Source organism: Eschrichtius robustus, chromosome 8, assembly GCF_028021215.1.
Source record: "Eschrichtius robustus isolate mEscRob2 chromosome 8, mEscRob2.pri, whole genome shotgun sequence".
NCBI lineage: Eukaryota > Metazoa > Chordata > Mammalia > Artiodactyla > Eschrichtiidae > Eschrichtius > Eschrichtius robustus.
In genome coordinates this window covers 7,307,534-7,325,981 of record NC_090831.1, presented here as the reverse complement: position 1 = coordinate 7,325,981, position 18,448 = coordinate 7,307,534, and the positions used below count along the sequence as shown (strand labels likewise).

At 39.1% G+C, this 18,448-nt stretch overlaps 1 protein-coding gene across 3 annotated transcripts in view; it reads right to left on the bottom strand.

Moving 5' to 3' along the window:
* The window catches only part of URGCP (upregulator of cell proliferation), a 99,538-nt gene extending 81,114 nt beyond the window's left edge, over positions 1-18,424 (bottom strand). For 2 of the 3 annotated variants that reach the window (XM_068550250.1, XM_068550251.1), the window contains exons 1-2: positions 18,128-18,424; positions 6,780-6,903 (exon numbers count right to left, since the gene is read on the bottom strand). The gene's annotated coding sequence lies outside the window, so the exon portion shown is untranslated. The remainder of the gene's footprint in view (positions 1-6,779; positions 6,904-18,127) is intronic. The other variant, XM_068550253.1, reaches the window with a different exon arrangement.
* Positions 18,425-18,448: the final 24 nt, after the last annotated feature.

Sequence of the window (18,448 nt, the reverse complement as noted above, 5' to 3'; positions counted from 1 at the left end):
GTGTTAGGAAGTGTTCTAATGTCATTCTTTTATATATAGCTGTCCAGATTTCCCAGCACCACTTATTGAAGAGGCTGTCTTTTTTCCATTGTATATTCTTGCCTCCTTTATCAAAGATAAGGTGACCGTATGTGTGTGGGTTTATCTCTGGGCTTTCTATCCTGTTCCACCGATCTATGTTTCTGTTTTTGTGCCAGTGCCGTACTGGCTTGATTACAATAGCTTTGTAGTATGGTCTGAAGTCAAGGAGCCTGATTCCTCCAGCTCCGTTTTTTTCTCAAGATTGCTTTGGCTATGTAGCTGTCCAGTTTTCCCAACACCACTTATTGAAGAGGCTGTCTTTGCTCCATTTTATATTCTGGCATCCTTTGTCATAGATTACGTGACCATAGGTGTGTGGGTTTATCTCTGGGTTTTCTATCCTGTTCCATTGATCTATATTTCTGTTTTTGTGCCAGTACCATACTGTCTTGATTACTGTAGCCCTGCAGTATAGTCTGAAGTCAGGGAGCCTGATTCCTCCAGCTGTTTTTTGTTTTCTGTTTTCTCAAGATTGCTTTTGCTGTTCAAGGTCTTTTGTGTTTCCACACAAATTGTAAAATTTTTTGTTCTAGTTCTGTAAAAAATGCCATTGGTTATTTGATAGGAATTGCATTGTCTCTGTAGATTGCTTTGAGTCCTACAGTCATTTTGACAATATTGATTCTTCCCAGAACATGGTATATCTCTCCATCTCTTTGTGTTGACTTTGATTTCTTTCACCAGTATTTACAGTTTTCTGCATACAGGTCTTTTGCCTCCTTAGGTAGGTTTATTCCTAGGTATTTTATTCTTTTTGTAGCAATGGTAAATGGGATTGTTTCCTTAATTTCTCTTTCTAATCTTCCACTGTTATTGTACAGGAATGCAAGAGATATCTGTGTATTAATTTTGTATCCTGCAACTTAACTAAATTCATTGATTAGCTCTAGTAGTTTTCTAGTGGCATCTTTAGGATTTTCTATGTATAGTATCATGTCATCTGCAAACTGTGAGTTTTCCTTCTTCTTTCCCCAATTGGATTCCTTTTATTTCTTTTTCTTCTCTGATTGCCATGGCTAGGACTTCCAAAACTATGTTGAATAACAGTGGTGAGAGTGGGTACCCTTGTCTTGTTCCTGGTATTAGAGGAAATGCTTTCAGGTTTTCACCATTAAGAATAATGTTTGCTGTGGGTTTGTCATATATTGCCTTCATTATGTTGAGGGAGGTTCCCTCTATGCCCACTTTCTGGAGAGTTTTTATCATAAATTGATGTTTAATTTTCTCAAAAGCTTTTTCTGCATCTATTGAGATGATTATATGGTTTTTATTCTTCAGTTTATTAAGATGGTGTATCACATTGATTGATTTGCATATATTGAAGAATCCTTGCATCCCTGGGATACATCCCACTTGATCATGGTGTATGATCCTTTTAATGTGTTGTTGGATTCGGTTTGCTAGTATTTTGTTGAGGCTTTCTGTGTCTATGTTCATCAGTGATACTGGCCTGTAATTTTTTTGTGTGATATCTTTTACTGGTTTTGGTATCAGGGTGATGGTGGCCTCGTGGAATGAGTTGGGGAGTGTTTCTCCCTCTGCAATTTTTACGAAGAGTCTGAGAAGGATAGGTGTTAGCTCTTCTCTAAATGTTTGATAGAATTTGCCTGTGAAGCCATCTGGTCCTGGACTTTTGTTTTTTGGGAGTTTTTTAATCACAGTTTCAATTACAATACTTGTGATTGGTCTGTTCATATTTTGTTTCTTCCTGGTTCATTTTGGGGAGGTTCAACCTTTCTAAGAATCTGTCCATTTCTTCTAGGTTGTCCATTTTATCGGCATATAGTTGCTTGTACTAGTCTCTTATGATCCTTTGTATTTCTGTGGTGTCCATTGTAACGTCCCCTTTTTCATTTCTAATTTTATTGATTTGAGCCCTCTCCCTCTTCTTCTTGATGAGTCTGGCTAAAGGTTTATCAATTTTATTTACCTTTTCAAAGAACCAGTTTTTAGTTTCATTCATCTTTTTATTATTTTCTTCATCTCTATTTCATCTATTTCTGCTTTGATCTTCATGATTTGTTTCTTTCTACTAACTTTGGGTTTTGTTCTTCTTTCTCTAGTTGCTATAGGTGTAAGGTTAGGTTGTTTATTTGAGATTTTCCTTGTTTCCTGAGGTAAGTCTGTATTGCTATAAACTTCCCTCTTAGAACTGCTTTTGCTGTGTCCCATAGGTTTTGGATTGTCGTGATTTCATTTTCATTTGTCTCTAGGTGTTTTATGATTTCCTCTTTGATTTCTTCAGTGATCCATTGGTTGCTTAGAAGCTTATTGTTAAACGTCCACGTTTGTGTTTTGTACAGTTTTTTTCTTTCTTGTAGTTGATTTCTAATCTCACAGAACTGTGGTCAGAAAAGATGATTGTTATGATTTCAATTTTATTAACACATTATTGACCGGAGACGTATTAATACATCTTTTGTAACCCGAACGTTATTGACCAGAGACGTATCAATACGTTCTTCAAGAGTGCTACCATTAACATCACTGTGCAATTTGTTAGAGCATAAATTGATCAAGGGTGCTTTATACAACTTACGATTGTCGTTATCATTCACATTTTGCTCCATTAGGTTTTTGTTCCAACCTTGTATATATTATATACGTAAAATCTTCCAAAAAGATGCATCACAAAATTTTGAGTGAAGAAGAATTTTTCAGTCAATTTTATGCAGATACTTTCTCTGATTTCTGAGTGACATATGTACTAGTGTCTCAGAAGATGATAGTTTTTCAGAATACAGTTCCGATTCAGATGATGTGAATATTAGACCGATAAAAAGATTTTAAAAATTAGTGACTGATTCTGATACAAAAAGTGAAAATGAAACTCAGGGTGCTGGAGAATGCGCCTTTGCTTCTACAGAAGAGTGAACTGAAAACAACATTTCATGAAAATTAGAAGATTTTACAGGTATGTCAAGTGTCTCTATTGAAGGTAAAAACCCACAAAGTGTTAGTGAAATAACAGAATTAACTTTTGGCCAGCCAAAATAAAAATCACCAGCTACAGGCATTACTTTCTGCAAAAATCCCTGGGTGATTAATCAGTAAAATTTACCGAGGCTCGCTTTGTGGCCCAGCATGTGATCAATCCTGGAGAATATTCCATGTGCACTTGAGAAGAATGTGTATTCTGCTGCTTTTGGATGGAATGCGCTATAAATATCAATTTAGTCCATCTGGTGTAATGTGTCATTTAAGGCCTGTGTTTCCTTATTGATTTTCTGTCTGGATCATCAGTCCATTGATGAAAATAGGGTGTTAGAGTCCTCCACTGTTTTTGTGTTACTGCTGACTTCTCCTTTTATGGTTGTTAGTATTTGCCTTATAAATTGAGGTGCTCCTATGTTGGATGCATATATATCTACAATTGTTATATCTTCTTCTTGGATTAATCTCTTGATCATTATGTAGTGTCCTTTTTGTCTCTTGTAACAGTCATTATTTTAAAGTCTATTTTGTCTAATATGAGTATTGCTACTCCAGCTTTCTTTAGATTTCCATTGGCATGGAATACATTTTTCCATCCCCTTACTTTCAGTCTGTATGTGTTCCTTGATATAAAGTGGGTCTCTTGTAAACAGCATATATACGGGTCTTGTTTTGTATCCATTCAGCCAGTCTGTGTCTTTTGGTTGGAGCATTTAATCCATTTACATTTAAGGTAATCATCGATATGTATGTTCTTATTGCCATTTTGTTAATTGTTTTGGATTTGTTTTTGTGTTTTTTCTTCCCTTCCTCTTTCATTCTCTTCTCTTGTGATTTGATGACTAACTTTAGTGTTGTGTTTGGATTGCTTTTTCTTTTTTGTGTGCGTATCTATTGTAGATTTTCAGTTTGCTGTTCCCATGAGGTTTTGATATAGACGTCTGTATATAAACAACAATATAGATTGTTTTAAGTTGCTAGTCTTTTCATTTCAAATACATTTCCGATATCCTGCATTTGTGCTCTCCTCTTCTCACGATTGCTGATTTTGATATCATATTTGTGTGCAGATGATTTCCTACCTTTACTGTACGTTTGCCTTTACCAGTGAGCTTTTCACTTCATAATTTTCTTGTTTCTAGTTGTGGCCTTTTCTTTTCCACCTAGAGAAGTTCCTTTAGCACTTGTTGCAAAGCTGGATGGTGGTGCTGAATTCTCTTAGCTTTTGCTTGTCTGTAAAGCTTTTGATTTCTATGTTGAATCTGAATGACAGCCCTGCTGGGTAGAGTATTCTTGGTTGTAGGTTCTTCCCTTTCATCACTTTAAGTATATTGTGCCACTCCCTTCCGGCCTGCAGAGTTTCTGCTGAGAAATCACCTGATAACCTTATGGTTTATATATAACCCTTGTATATTGTTTGTTGATTTTCTCTTGTTACTTTTAATATTTTTTCTTTGTCTTTAATTTTTGTCAGTTTGATTACTATCTGTCTCAGTGTGTTCCTCCTTGGGTTTATCCTGGCTGGGACTCTCTGCACTTCCTGGACTTGGGTGACTGTTTCCTTTCCCATGTTAGGGAAGTTTTCAGCTATTATCTGTTCAAATATTTTCTCAGGCCCTTTCTCTCTCTCTTCTCCTTCTGGGACCCCTATAATGCAAATGTTGGTGCATTTCATGTTTTCCCAGAGGTCTCTTAGACTGTTCTCATTTCTTTTCATTCTCTTCTCTTTATTCTGTTCTGCGGCAGTGATTTCCACCATGCTGCCTTCCAGGTCACTTATCCATTCTTCTGCCTCAGTTATTCTGCTACTGATTCCCTCTAGTGTATTTTTCATTTCAGTTATTGTATCATTCATCTCTGTTTGTGTGTTCTTTAGTTCTTCTAGGTCTTTATTAAACATTTCTTGTGTCTTCTCGATCTGTGCCTTCATTCTTTTTCTGAGATCTTGGATCATATTTACTACCATTACTCTGAATTCTTTTTCAGGTAAGTTGCCTATCTCCACTTTGCTTAGTTGTTCTTCTGGGTTTTTATCTTGTTCCTTTATCTGGGATATATTCCTCTGCCATCTCATTTTTTCTAACTATCTCTGATTGCAGTTTCCATTCCACAGGCTGTAGGGTTGTAGTTCTCTTGCCTCTGCTGTCTGCCACCTGAGGCTGTCTGGTGGGAGGGACTAGTACCTGCCCACTGGTGGGTGGAGCTGGGTCTGGTCCCTCTGGTGGGCAGGGTCGTGTCTGAGTGTGTGTGCATTATCGGGTGGCTGTTTATTAAGGAAGACTTTAAGCAGCCTGTCTGCTGATGCATGGGGCTATGTTTCAGCCCTGTTGGTTGTTTGGCCTGAGGTGTCGCAGCACTGGAGCCTTCAGGTTGTTGGGTGGGGCCAGGTCTTGGTGAGAAAATGGCACCCTCCTAGAGGGCCCACACCAATGAGCACTCGCCAGAGCCACCGCCACCAGTGTCCCTTTCCCCACAGTGAGTCACAGTTGCCTCCTACCTCTGCAGGGTACCCTCCAACAATAGCAGCTAAGTCTGGCCCAGTCTCTTATGAGGTCACTGCTTTTTTCCCTGGGTCCTGGTGCACATGAAACCCTGTGTGCACCCTCCAAGAGTGGAGTTTCTCTTTCCCTCAGTCCTGTGAGAGTCCTGTGGTCAAACCCCAGTGGCTTTCAATGGCAGACTCTCAGGGGGCTCTTCCTCCCGTTCCCAGGCCCCCAAGCTGAGGAGCCCGACAAGACACTCCGAACTTTCACTCCTGTAGGAGAACTGCTGTGGTATAATTATTTTCCATTTTGTGGGTTTCCCACCCAGTGTGTATGGGATTTGATTTTATGGTGATTGCACCTGTCTTACCATCTCTTGGTAGCTTCTTCTTTGCCTTTGGATTTAGGGTATCTGTTTTGGTAGGTTCCAGCAATTTTTTTTTTTTTTTTTTTTTTTTGGTCAGTGGTTTTTCAGCAGTTAGTTGTGATTCTGGTGTTTCCATAAGAAGGGGTGAGCTCACATCCTTCTACTCTGCCATCTTGCCTCCTCTCCTTCCGTAAACTCTTTTCAGGGACAGATTTTGTTGATATATTTTTTCGTTTGAATGGGCCACACTTTCCTGTTTTTTTTGTATGCCTTGTAATGTTTTTGTTGAATACTGGACATTTGAATCTAATAATGTGGTAGCTCTGGAAATCAGATTCTTTCCCCCTTCTCCAGGGTTTGCTGTTGTTTTTGTTTTTGATTGCCATAGGCTGTCTCTGTCCTGAGAATCAGCCTAAGGTGTAAAGTTAAGGGCTTATGTCTTTTCTGAGACTCTTCTTAGGCATGCATAATCACTTTCTAATTTTACCCATATATGCAGTTGTTTTTTAATAGTCTAGTCTTTAATGTCTGTCTCCCAAAACAGGAAAAGCAAAAAATGAAGGGGGGTGAAGAGTGCTGGCCCTTTAAATATCCTGAAAGACACTTGAGCCAGATGGGGTAGGGGCTTGCAATAATGGGAGGAGGTGCAACAACAATGGCTCCCCTCTAGCTCTATTTGTCTGCACCTCTGTGATCAGAAGCAGCAATCAACAATCATATAACAGATCCCTGATATTTGAAAGAAAGGGTACTTGTTGCCCACCCTGACTCTCACAAGCTGGGTGCAAGTTGCTCCAGGAACACAGTCACAACTGCCTTCCGTGTGATTGTGTGTTGGGAATTGGTAGCTGCTACTGTGTCAAGTGCTGATTATGGACAGAAATTTACCATCCAAGGGTTCCCCTAAAAGTTACCTGTGTTCAACAGACTCCAGAGCTCCAAAACAGTTACATCAGATGATTCTGCTGGTGCAATTTTTGCCTAGTTGGGTAGACAGATTCCTGGTGTTTCTGGCTCCACCATCTTCCCAGAAGCCTCCTTTTTAAAAAAAAAAAAAAAGTTTTGTTTTCATTCATTTTCTCTATCATTTTTCTAATTTATATTTCATTCATCATCTCTGTTCTAATCTTTATTATTTATTCCTTGTGCCAGCTTTTGGTTTAATTTCTCCCTCCCTTCTAAGGACAGTTTGGGGCAGATTTAGGATTCTTGATTGACACTTTTCGGTGTTTTTCTTTTGGCACTTTGAATATACCAGCCCACTGACCTCTGGCCTCAAAAGTTTCAAGTGAGAAATCTGCTGATAATCTTACTGAAGATCACTTTACGTGATGAATCACTTTTCTTTTGCTGCTTTCAAGATTTTCTTTTGCTTTCAACAGTTTCTGTGTCTCAGTGTGACCTTCTTTGAATTCATCTTATTAGGAGTTCATTAAGGTTCTTGAGTGTTTATGTTCATGTCTTTCTTCAAATTTGGGAAGTTTTTAGGCATTATTTCCTCAAATAATCCCTTTGCTCCTGTCTGTCTCTCTCTTCTCCTGGGACTCCCACAATGCATGTTGATACTCTTGAAGATGTTCCACAGGTTCCTTGGGCTTTGTTCACTTTCCTTCAATCTTTATTCTTTCTGTTCTGCAGACCTGACAATTTCAATTGTTTTATCTTCTTGTTCACTGATTCTTTCTTCTCCTACTCAAATCTGCCTTTGACTGGGATCTAGTGAGTTTTTCATTCAAGTTATTGTACTTTTCAGCTCCAGAATCTCTTTTTGGTGTGTTCTTATATCTTCTCTTTATTCATAGTTCCATTTTGTTCATACATCATGATCTTGACTTTCTCCGTGTCTTTAGTTTTCTGAGCATCTTTAAGACAGGTTTTTTTTAATTCTTTGTCTATTCGGTCTGCCATATGGCCTTTCTCACCAGTTTCTGTTGATTTTTTTTTTCTTTGCATGGAAAAAAATTTTTTCCTGTATCTTTGCACATCTTATAATTTTTTTTCCCCAGAAAATTTAATATTTGAATCTAACAATGTAGTAAGCCTGGAAATCAGATTGTTCCATTTCTCAAGGGTTTCCTTTCATTTTTGTTTACTTTATTGGTATTTTTATTGTTTTATGCTCTCTTTCCCAGGGATCAGCCTGAGGTATAAACTTAAGGTCTTATCAGGTCTGAGTCTGTGTTTTTCCTTAGACATGTATGGTGATCTGTACATGTGGTTGCTTTTGAATGTCCTAGTCCTTAAATGTCTGGCTCCCAAAATGAGGAAAAAAGATAAATAAAGATGGAGAGAAAAGTGCCAGCTCTTTAAATCTCCTAGAAGTTGTTTCAGCTGTAGGGCTTGGGGCTTGCAACAATGGGAGGGGTGGTGGAGCAATGACTGCCCACTTCTATGTCTGTACTTCCATTATCAGAAGCAGCAATCAACAATCAGAAAACAGGTCCTTGATATTTGGAAGAAAGGGTCCTTATTGCCCACCTTGGGTCAGCAAGCTGCAAGTAAGCTGCTCCTGGTACAAATGCACAACTGACTGTCTCAGAGCTGAGGGTGGGGGATGGGTAGCAATTGCTGAAATTGACCAAAATTAACTGCAATTTCCCGTTCAAGCCTTCTCCTTGAAGTTGCAAGTCTGAATAGACTCCAGAGTTCCAACATAGCTATATCAAGCAAATTCTGCCAGTATAATTGTCCAGGAAAGAAGACAAGGTTCCTGGCACTTCCTACTCTATCTTCCCAGAATCCCAAAGCTCTTTTTATGTATTGCTGAATTCCACTTATTAATGTTTCATTGAGGATTCTTGCATCTGTATTCATGAGAGATAGATAGTAATCTGCAGTTTTCCATTCTTGAATGGTCTTTGTATGGTTTTGGTATCAGGATAATATTGGCCTCACAAAATGAGTTGAGGAATTTCTCCTTTTTTGCTTTCTGGTAGATAATGTGTAGAATTGCTTCTTCTTTTAATGTTTGGTAGAATTCTCTGCTGAAAACATCTGATTCTTTCTTTGGAGTTTTTATGTTTTATTTCTAATTTATTTATTTATTTATTTGGCCACACTGCATGGCATGTGGGGTCTTAGTTCCCTGACCAGGGATTGAATACACGCCCCTTGCATTGGAAGCATGGAGTCTTAACCACTGGACCGCCAGGGAAGTCCCTTCTTGGGAGGTTTTAAATTAAAAACTCAATTTCTTTAATATTTATAGACCTATAAAAAATTTGTATTCCATATTGGATGATTTTTGAGGAATTAGTCCATTTCACTTTAGTTGTCGAATTTATGTATGTAAAATTATTTATATTTCCTTATTACTCCTTTGAGATCTACAAGATTTGTAGTGGTATCCCACTTCATTTCTGATATTGCTAATTTGCGTCATTTGGCAATATTATTGATCCTTTCAAAGAACCGTCTTTTGTTTACTCTATTGTTTTTCTATTTTCAATTTCATTATTTCCCTACTTCTGCACCTCTGGGTTTACCCTGCTCTTCTTTTTATAGGATCCTAAAGTGAGAGCTTACATGATTTTCTTGAGACTTTCCCTTTTTTCTAATGTAAGAATTTGGTGCTATAAATTTTTCTCTAGCGCTAGTTATAGCCCACTCATCTTGGTATGTTTTAATTTCATTTAGTTCAATGTGTTGTTTTTATTTCCCTTGAGACTTCCTCTTTGACTCAAAGATTATTTAGCAACTTGTTTCCAACAGTTTGGAAATTTTCCTGTTATCGTTCTGTTACTGATTTTTAGCTTGGTTCATTTGTGGTGAGAACACACACAGTATGCTTTCAATTACTTTAAATATGTTGAAGTTTGTTTTATGTCCCTATCATGGTAAGTGGTCTATCTTAGTAAACTATCCACGGAACTTGAAAAGAATGTGTATTCTGCTGTTGTTGGGTGAAGTGGTGTGTGTGTGTGCGTGCTGCATCCTGTTAATTTATGGTACTGTTGAGTTATTACACAACCTTGCTGATTTTCCATGTAGTTCAGTCAATTATTGAAAGAGGGGCATTGAAGTCTCCAACTATAATCATGGGTTTGTCAATTTCTCCTCTCAGTTCTGTCCATTTTTGCTTTAAATATTTTGCAGCTGTGTTGTTTGGTACACACAAATTTAGGATTGCCATGTCTTCTTGATAGCCTGACCCTTTTAGTGTTATGAATTGCCCCTCTCTGACCCTAGTAATTTTCTTTGCTCTAGAGTCTACTTTATCTGACATTAATGTAGCCACTACAGCTTTTTTCTGATTAATGTTTGCATTGCATACCTTTTGCCATCTTTTTACTTTCAACCTACCTATACCATTAATTTTGAACTGAGTTTCTTGTGGGGAGCATATAGTAGGTCCTTGTTTTTTATCTACTCTGTCCTTCTCTTTTAGTTGGTATATTCAGACATTTACATGTAATGTAATTATTGATATGCTAGGACTTCAGTGGGGTTTTTTGTTTCATTTTGTTTTGTTTCTTTCCTCTGTTTTCTTCTTCTGCCTTCCTTTGGGTTACTTGTACCTTTTTTTTTCTTTTAGAATTCCATTTTGTTTTATCAATAGTGCTTTTGAATGTATCTCTTTGTATAGACATTTAGTTGTTGTATTATATTATGCACACATAACTTTTCACAGTCCTCTGGTGTCAAGATTTCACCAGTTTGAGTGAAGTGTAAAAACCTTTCAATCCTTTCAGTTCCTTTACCCTCTGTCATTTATAATACAATTGTCCTAAATATTTCCCCTACATGCTTTGAGATCCATAGACAATGTTACAATTTTTGCTTCAATCACCAAATATAATTTAGAAAACTTAAGAAGAGAAAAAATTCCATTGTATTAACAAACATTTTTACTTTCTATTGTTCTATCTCCTTTCCTGATGTTTCAAGAATTCTTCTTTTATCATTTCGTTTCCAGTTCAAGAACCTCCTTCAGCCCTTTTTTTTTTTTTTAATTTTATTTATTTATTTATTTATGGCTGCATTGGGTCTTCGTTTCTGTGCGAGGGCTTTCTCCAGTTGCTGAGAGCGGGGGCCACTCTTCATCACGGTGCGTGGGCCTCTCACTATCGCGGCCTCTCTTGTTGCCGAGCACAGGCTCCAGACGCACAGGCTCAGCAATCGCAGCTCACGGGCCCAGTTGCTCCGCGGCATGTGGGACCTTCCCAGACCAGGGCTCGAACCCGTGTCCCCTGCATCGGCAGGCAGATTCTCAACCACTGCGCCACCAGGGAAGCCCTCCTTCAGCCCTTTTTAAAAAAAAATAGGGTGGATCTACTGGTGACAAACCCTTCTCGTTTTCCTTCATCTGAGAATGTCTTGATATCTATCCACTTTATTGCTGAAGAATATTTTCACTGCATATAGAATTCTTAGTTATAGTTGTTTACAGCACTTGAAAATGTCATGCCCCTTCTTTCTGGCCTCTTTGGTTTCTGATAAGAAACTTGCTGTAATTCAAATTGTTTTTTACTTATAGGTAAAGTATTATTTTTTTCTTTCTGCTTTCAAGATTTTTCATCTTTAGTTTTCAGAATTTTGACTATGATGTATCTTGGCATGATATTTTTGGGGGTGCACCCTATTTTGGGTTAGCTCAGCTTCTTGAATCTGTAGCTTTATGTCTTTTGCCAAATTTTTTTTCAGTCATTATTTATTTAAATATGTTTTCAACCCCACCCTCTTTCTCCTCTCCCTCTGGGATGCAGATGAGATAAATATTAGATCATTTGTTATACTGCCACAGGTCCCTGAGGCTCTATTCACTTTTTTTTTCCCAATCTATTTTTCTCTGTTGGTTAATTTCTATTGTTTTATCTTTATTTTCACCAATCCTTTCCCTATCATTTCCACTCTGCTGTTGAGTCCATCTAGTGAGTTTACTATTTCCTTTATTGATTATTCACTTTTAAAATATCCATTTGGTTCCTCTTTATATTTTGTATTTCTTTGCTGAGACTTTCTAGTTTTTTGTTTCAAGCATTTTCAGAATTTTTAATTAAAGTATTTTTATCATGCCTGCTTTAAAACCTTTGTCAGAAAATTCCCATCTCTGTGTCATTTCTGCTTTGGTGTCTGATGATTATCTTGTCTTTCTCAAGTTAAGATAGTCTTGGTTCTTGGTATAATGAGTGATTTTCAGTTGTACCCTGGATATTTTGAGACTCAGATCCTATTTAAATCTTGTTTTACAGGCTCCTCTGACATCACATCAGCACAGAAAGGAAGACCCCACCTCAATTCTGCCAAGTGGGGGTGAAATTCCATCACCCTGGCTGGGAGGGTATGATGATTAATTTTATATGTCAATTTGATTGGGCTATAGAATGCCTTGATAGCTAAAGATTATTTCTGGATGTGCTGTGAGAGTGTTTCCAGAAGAGGTTAGCATTTGAATTGGTGGACTGAGTAAAGCTGATGGTCCTCCCCAAAGTGGGTGGGTATCATCCAATCTATTGAGAGCCTGAACAGACCAAAAGCTCAAGCCCAAATGCTTGAGCTGATATCAATCTTCTCTTGCCCTTAGTGTTCCTGGTTCATCTCCTCTTCCCACCTCCCTCTAGTTTCTCAGGAGAACCCTAATACGAGGCATGGGGGGTGGGGGGAAGAGGGGAGAATGCCTTGTAACTGCTCCCTACATGACTTTCATGAACACTATGAAGGAGGAAAGGTCTCATTATCATTGGGTGGCCATGACAATCCCAGCTTCTCTTGGTCTTTTCTGAAATCATCCCAGCAAGACAATCCTGGAAGTCTAGGTTCCCCACTTAACCTTTGCTGAGGGGGATGAGGGCTCATTTTGTTCCATGGTGTTTGGCTGCAGTAAAGCAGTTATTGTCTGTAAGTTTTCTGTCTTGCTAAGTTGCCTCTCTCCTGGTCCTTGTTTATTTCTCCCCCAAATTCATATTTTGAAGCCCTACCCCCAAGTGTGGCTGTATTTGGAGATGGGGCCTCTAAGGAACTAATTAAGGTTAAATGAGGTCATAATGTTGGGCTTTGATCCAATAGGGCTAGTGTCCTTATAAGGCACACCAGAGAACTAGTGTTCTCCTCACGCAGCCCCACTCCCTACGTACATGCGCCAAGGAAAGACCATGTAAATATATAGTGAGAGGAGGCAATCTACACACCAGGAAGAGAGCCCTCACTGGAAACCAAGTCAGCCAGAACCTTGACCTTGGACTTCTGACCTCCAGATCTGTGAGAAAAGATATTTCTGCTGTTTAAGGCACCCAGCCTGTGGTATATACGGCAGTCCTAGCAAACTAATAGAGATTCCCTTGGCTCAAGGTTTTTCATGGGGTTGCAGTCAAGCTGTCAGCCAGGATCATCCCAAGGCTTAAATAGGGAAGGATGAATTTCCAAGCTCATTCCTATGGTGTTGGCAGGATTCAGTTTCTTGTGGGGTGTTGGGCTGAGGGCCTGTTTTTCACTAGCTATTGCTAGGAGGCCTCTCTCAGTTCCTTGGCACAGGGGCCTCTCCACAGGGCAGCTCACAATACGGCAGCTGGTTTCCATCACAGTGAGGAAGTGAAGGAGCAAGGGAACAAGAGAATGAGAAAGCAAGAGTGTCTGCTCAAGAGAGAAGCCAGTCTTTTACTTAACCCTAATCTCAGCAGTGACATCCCATCACCTTTTCGATTCATTAGAAATGTCACTATATCCAGCCCACACTCAAGGAGAGAAGATTAAAAAAGGGCCTGAATACTAGGAGGTAGGTATTGTTGGAGGCCATCTTAGAGGCTCCCTACAAGCTCTCAATGGCCAAATTTGGGACAATTTGAGCAGCATAATGAATGATACTAATGGATTAAAACTGATAGAATAAACATCCATGAGTCCATACTGTTATAAACAAAATAATTGAATAAATAAATACAGATCTTCAAAATATGATGGGGTTATGTCCTGATAAACCCATCATAAGTTGAAAATGCATTTAATACACCTAACTTACGGAACATCATAGCTTGGCCCAGCCTATCTTAAATGTGCTCAGAACACTTACGTTAGCCTAAAGTTGGACAAAGTCATCTAACACAAAACCTATATTATAATAAACTACCGAATATCTCATGTATTTTATTGAATATTATGCTGAAAGTAAAAATCTAGAATGGTTGTAAGGGTACGGAATGGTTCTAAGTGTATTGGTTGTTTACCTCCCTGATTGTGTGACTGACTGGTTCACTGCCACTGCCCAGCATCACAAGACAGTATCATACTACATATCACTAGCTCAGGAAAAGATCAAAATTCAAAATTCGATGTACAGTTTCTACTCAACTTCTATTGCTTTCACACTGTCGTAAAATAAAAAAATTATAAGTCGAACCACTGTAAGTCAGGGACTGTCCGTAAATAAATGGAGGGGAAAGGACAGCTCTTCCTTAGAGTAGAATTCCATTTAACAAAGGTAGAAAGAAAACAGGAAATAGAAAATTACCATTTGGTAAATACCACAGTAATAATTGCTGTGAGCAAGAATGAAATCTAAAATTACTGGATGAAACTCTGATTTAAAAAATAAGGTAAATGCAAAGTCTTAAAGTTTCTCCCCACAAGCTACTTATTAATTTAAAAAGAAAAAATTTTAACTTTACAGTGGAGAAATCTGATAAATAACAACTTAACAGAATGATCAGACTGAACCAGTAATGACTTACCAATTTCACATACCTCTAATATGATGCACCAAGAAGGGCACAACATCACTTCTGTAATCATCTTGCCAAAAATGCATAAACTTAACCTCATCAATCAGAAAACCCAAACTGAGGGACATCTTACAAAATAATTTCCCCATACTCTTCAAGTGTCAAGATTATCAAAGACAAAGAAAAACTAAAAATTGTCTAAGATTCCAGGAGGCTAAGGCGACAGGATAAACCAACGCAACATGGGATACTAAATCAGATCCTGAACCAGAAAAAAAGACATTGCTTGGATAATTTTTTTTTAAGAACCATCTTTTATTGAACTATTTTGTTTATTTTTAAAAATTTTTATTGGAGTATAGCTGCTTTACAACGTTGTTAGTTTCTACTGTATAGCAAAGTGAATCAGCTATATGTATACATGTATCCCCTCTTTTTTGGATTTCCTTCCCATTTAGGTCACCACAGAGCACTGAGTAGAGTTCCCTGTGCTATACAGTAGGTTCTCATTATTTACCTATTTTATACATAGTATCAATAGTGTATATTGACCCCAATCTCCCAATTCATCCCATCCCCCTTCCCCCTTGGTATCCATGTTTGGATAACTAATGAAATTTAAATGGAGTCTGTAAATTAGTAAAGAGTATTGTATAGATGTTAATTTTCTCGATTAAATAATTATATTACAGTTATATAATATACTAACATTAAAAGCTGGATGATATTCCAAACAACTTTACAGACGTATAATTTACCCACTAGTAATCCTGCCCTCCCTCAGCCCTAGGCAACTACTAATACACTTTGTCTCTAGAGTTGCCTATTCTGGACCTTTCATATAAATGGAATCCTATGGAAATGCAAGCTTTTTGTAACCGGCTTCTTTCTTTCAGCATAATCTTTTCGAGGTTCATCCACTGTTATGTGTTGAATTGTGTACCCCCAAAAGATGCTGAAGTTCTAATCCCAGTACCTGTGAATGTGCCTTTATTTGAAATTTGGATCTCTGCAGATGTCAAGTAAAGATGAGGTCATTAGCTGTGGTGGGCCCTAATCCAATGACTGAGTCCTCATAAAGAGGGGAAATTTGGACACAGAGATAGACACACTTAGAGGGAAGATGAGGTCAAGACACAGGAAGAACACCATCTGCAAGCCACAGAATGCCTGAGGCTACCAGAAGCTAGAGGACAGGCATGGAAAAGATTTTCCTTCACACCCCTCAGAAGCAGCCAACCCTGCCAATACCCTGATTTCAGACTTCCAGCCTCCAAAACTATGAGACACTAAATTTCTGTTAAGCCTCCCAGTTTCTGGTACTTTGATATGGCAACCCCAGAAATCGAATATATTCATGATACAGCATATTATCAGTACTTCATTCCTTTTTATTGCCAAAATTATTCCACTGTGTGGCTGTATGACATCTGGCTTATCCATTCAACATTTGGGTTATTTTGACCTTTTGGCTAGTATAAAAAATGCTGCTATAAATATTTGCGTACAAGTTTCTATGTGGACATGTTTTAATTTTTCTTGGGTATATACCCAAGAATGGAATGGCCAGGCCATATAATTCTGTTTACCTTTTTAAGGAACTGCCAAACTATTTTCCAAAGTAGCTGCACCATTTTATATTCCCACCAGTGAAGTGTGAGGGTTACAACTTCCCCACATCTTCACCAACACTTGTTACTATCTGTCCTTTTGATCACAGGCAAGAGAGTATGAAGTAGTATCTAATTGTGGCCTTGATTTGCATTTTTGTAATGACTAAGGATGTTGAGCTTTTTTTGTTTTATGTGCTTATTGGCCATTTCTATATCTTCTTTGAAGAAATTTCTACTCAAATCCTTTGCCTAGTTTTTAATGAGTTTATCTTTTTTATTGACTTGTAAGAGTTTATATATTCTGGATACTGAATCCTTATCAAATATATGATTTGCAAGTATTTTCTTTCATTCTTTTTGCTTTCTTGATGGTGCTGTTTGAAGCACAAAAGTTTTACATTTTTATGAAGTCCAATTCGTCAACTTTCGTATCTCTTATTTGCAAGACTTCAGTACATCTAAAATTACTTCAACATAAAAAACTATAGGGCTTCCCTGGTGGTGCACTGGTTGAGAATCTGCCTGCCAACGCAGGGGACACGGGTTCGAGCCCTGGTCTGGGAAGATCCCACATGCCGCGGAGCAACTAGGCCCGTGAGCCACAATTACTGAGCCTGCGCGTCTGGAGCCTGTGCTCCACAACAAGAGAGGCCGCGATAGTGAGAGGCCCACGCACCGCGATGAAGAGTGGCCCCCGCTTGCCACAACTAGGGAAAGCCCTCGCACAGAAACGAAGACCCAACACAGCCAAAAATAAATATAAATAAATAAATTTTTTTAAAAAAGGTCACACTCATCTTTAAAAAAAAAACTATAAAAATCTATGTAAAAAGTTTAGAAGACTACGTTCTAGACTACCAAAAGGAAGTAGAAATGGAATTTTTCATTTGCTATTCAACACAATTCTGTTTCTTTTTTCTAGATTATCCAAGGGATGCAAATTCTCTGGAAATTTTAGAAATTAACATTATTAGTAAACTCACCATCCAGGGATAACCATCACTGTCACTGAAGTATACAGTCTCACACAAACTTATAAACATTCATAAAAACTGAGGATCATTTGTTCTATGAGGGGAGAGCCATGTAAACAATGTGGGGATGGATGACTGATGGACTAACAGGAATTTGTGTTGCCATGCTACACCAAGGGGAGGTGGTGCCCAACCAGGGCCATTCAGCGGGCGATGGCTTGAACTGGCTTTACAAGGTGAGTGATGGCTGTGCTTCAGGGGAAAAAGAGAGAGGACGTTTTCTAGAGGGACACCAGGAGTAAAGGAATGTCAAGGCAGCAGTGATGTAAACCACCGATAGTAAGCCAGACTGGATGACACTGGATTTTGAGGGGCCTTCCATGGCATGGGATGCAATCCATGCAGGCCACGGGGCATCCTTGAAGACTTCTGGACAAAGACATGGCCGGGGACCATGGAAATGTCTGAGATACATTTTATATTCTGTGTACTCACATGCAGATGACCATACGTCTTGGTTGGTCAGAGACAGCCGCAGATTACACCTTCGGTCCTAGAGTTGCAACCCCTTTCAGTCTCAAAAGCGCCCAAATTTGGAGGATAAATATTATCATCTACACACACACACACACACAAACACACACAACAGAACTTTCACAATTCTCACCTTTATTATGCGAAATGCACTGAGATTTTGCATTCTATTTTATTCCATTAAAAAATGTATATATTGGTTGCAACCCATTAAACTGACTTTGACACACTAATAGCTCCCAGCCCAAAAACTCTGACCTAGATGCCTGTCAGGTCTTGGGAAAAGGGGGAAGAAGACAGTTAAGTTTGGATATGTACAGTTTAAGGCCGTGGTTCTCACCCTTGGCAGTGCATCAAAATCAACTAAAGCATTACTGAAAATGCACGTCTCCAGGTCCACTGCATATAAAGCTCTACTACGTGTATTTCTATGGAAAGAGCTGTAACATATTTGACACATAACACACGAAAGGGGATGAATACTTACAGAATTAAGTTCAAAGCAGAACCACTACTGTCAGGAGTATGTGACAGCCTGGGATGGAACACGGCGGGGGGGTGGGTCAGAGGGCATGGCCGCGGTACCTCCTGGGTGCTCGGCGGGTCCCTGTTAAACCAACGAGCGCCCCTCTCTCCGCCAGCCTCCCTAGACCCTCACTGACCCGGGAGGTTGGGTCGCGGGTCGGCAGAGACCAGGGGAGAGGCAACCGGCGGCGCGGCCGCTCCGGGTCGCCAGGGCCGGCTCCGCTCGCCGGCGCCGGGACGCGCCGAGACGCGCCACAAGCTGAACGCCGCCCCATAGTGCCCC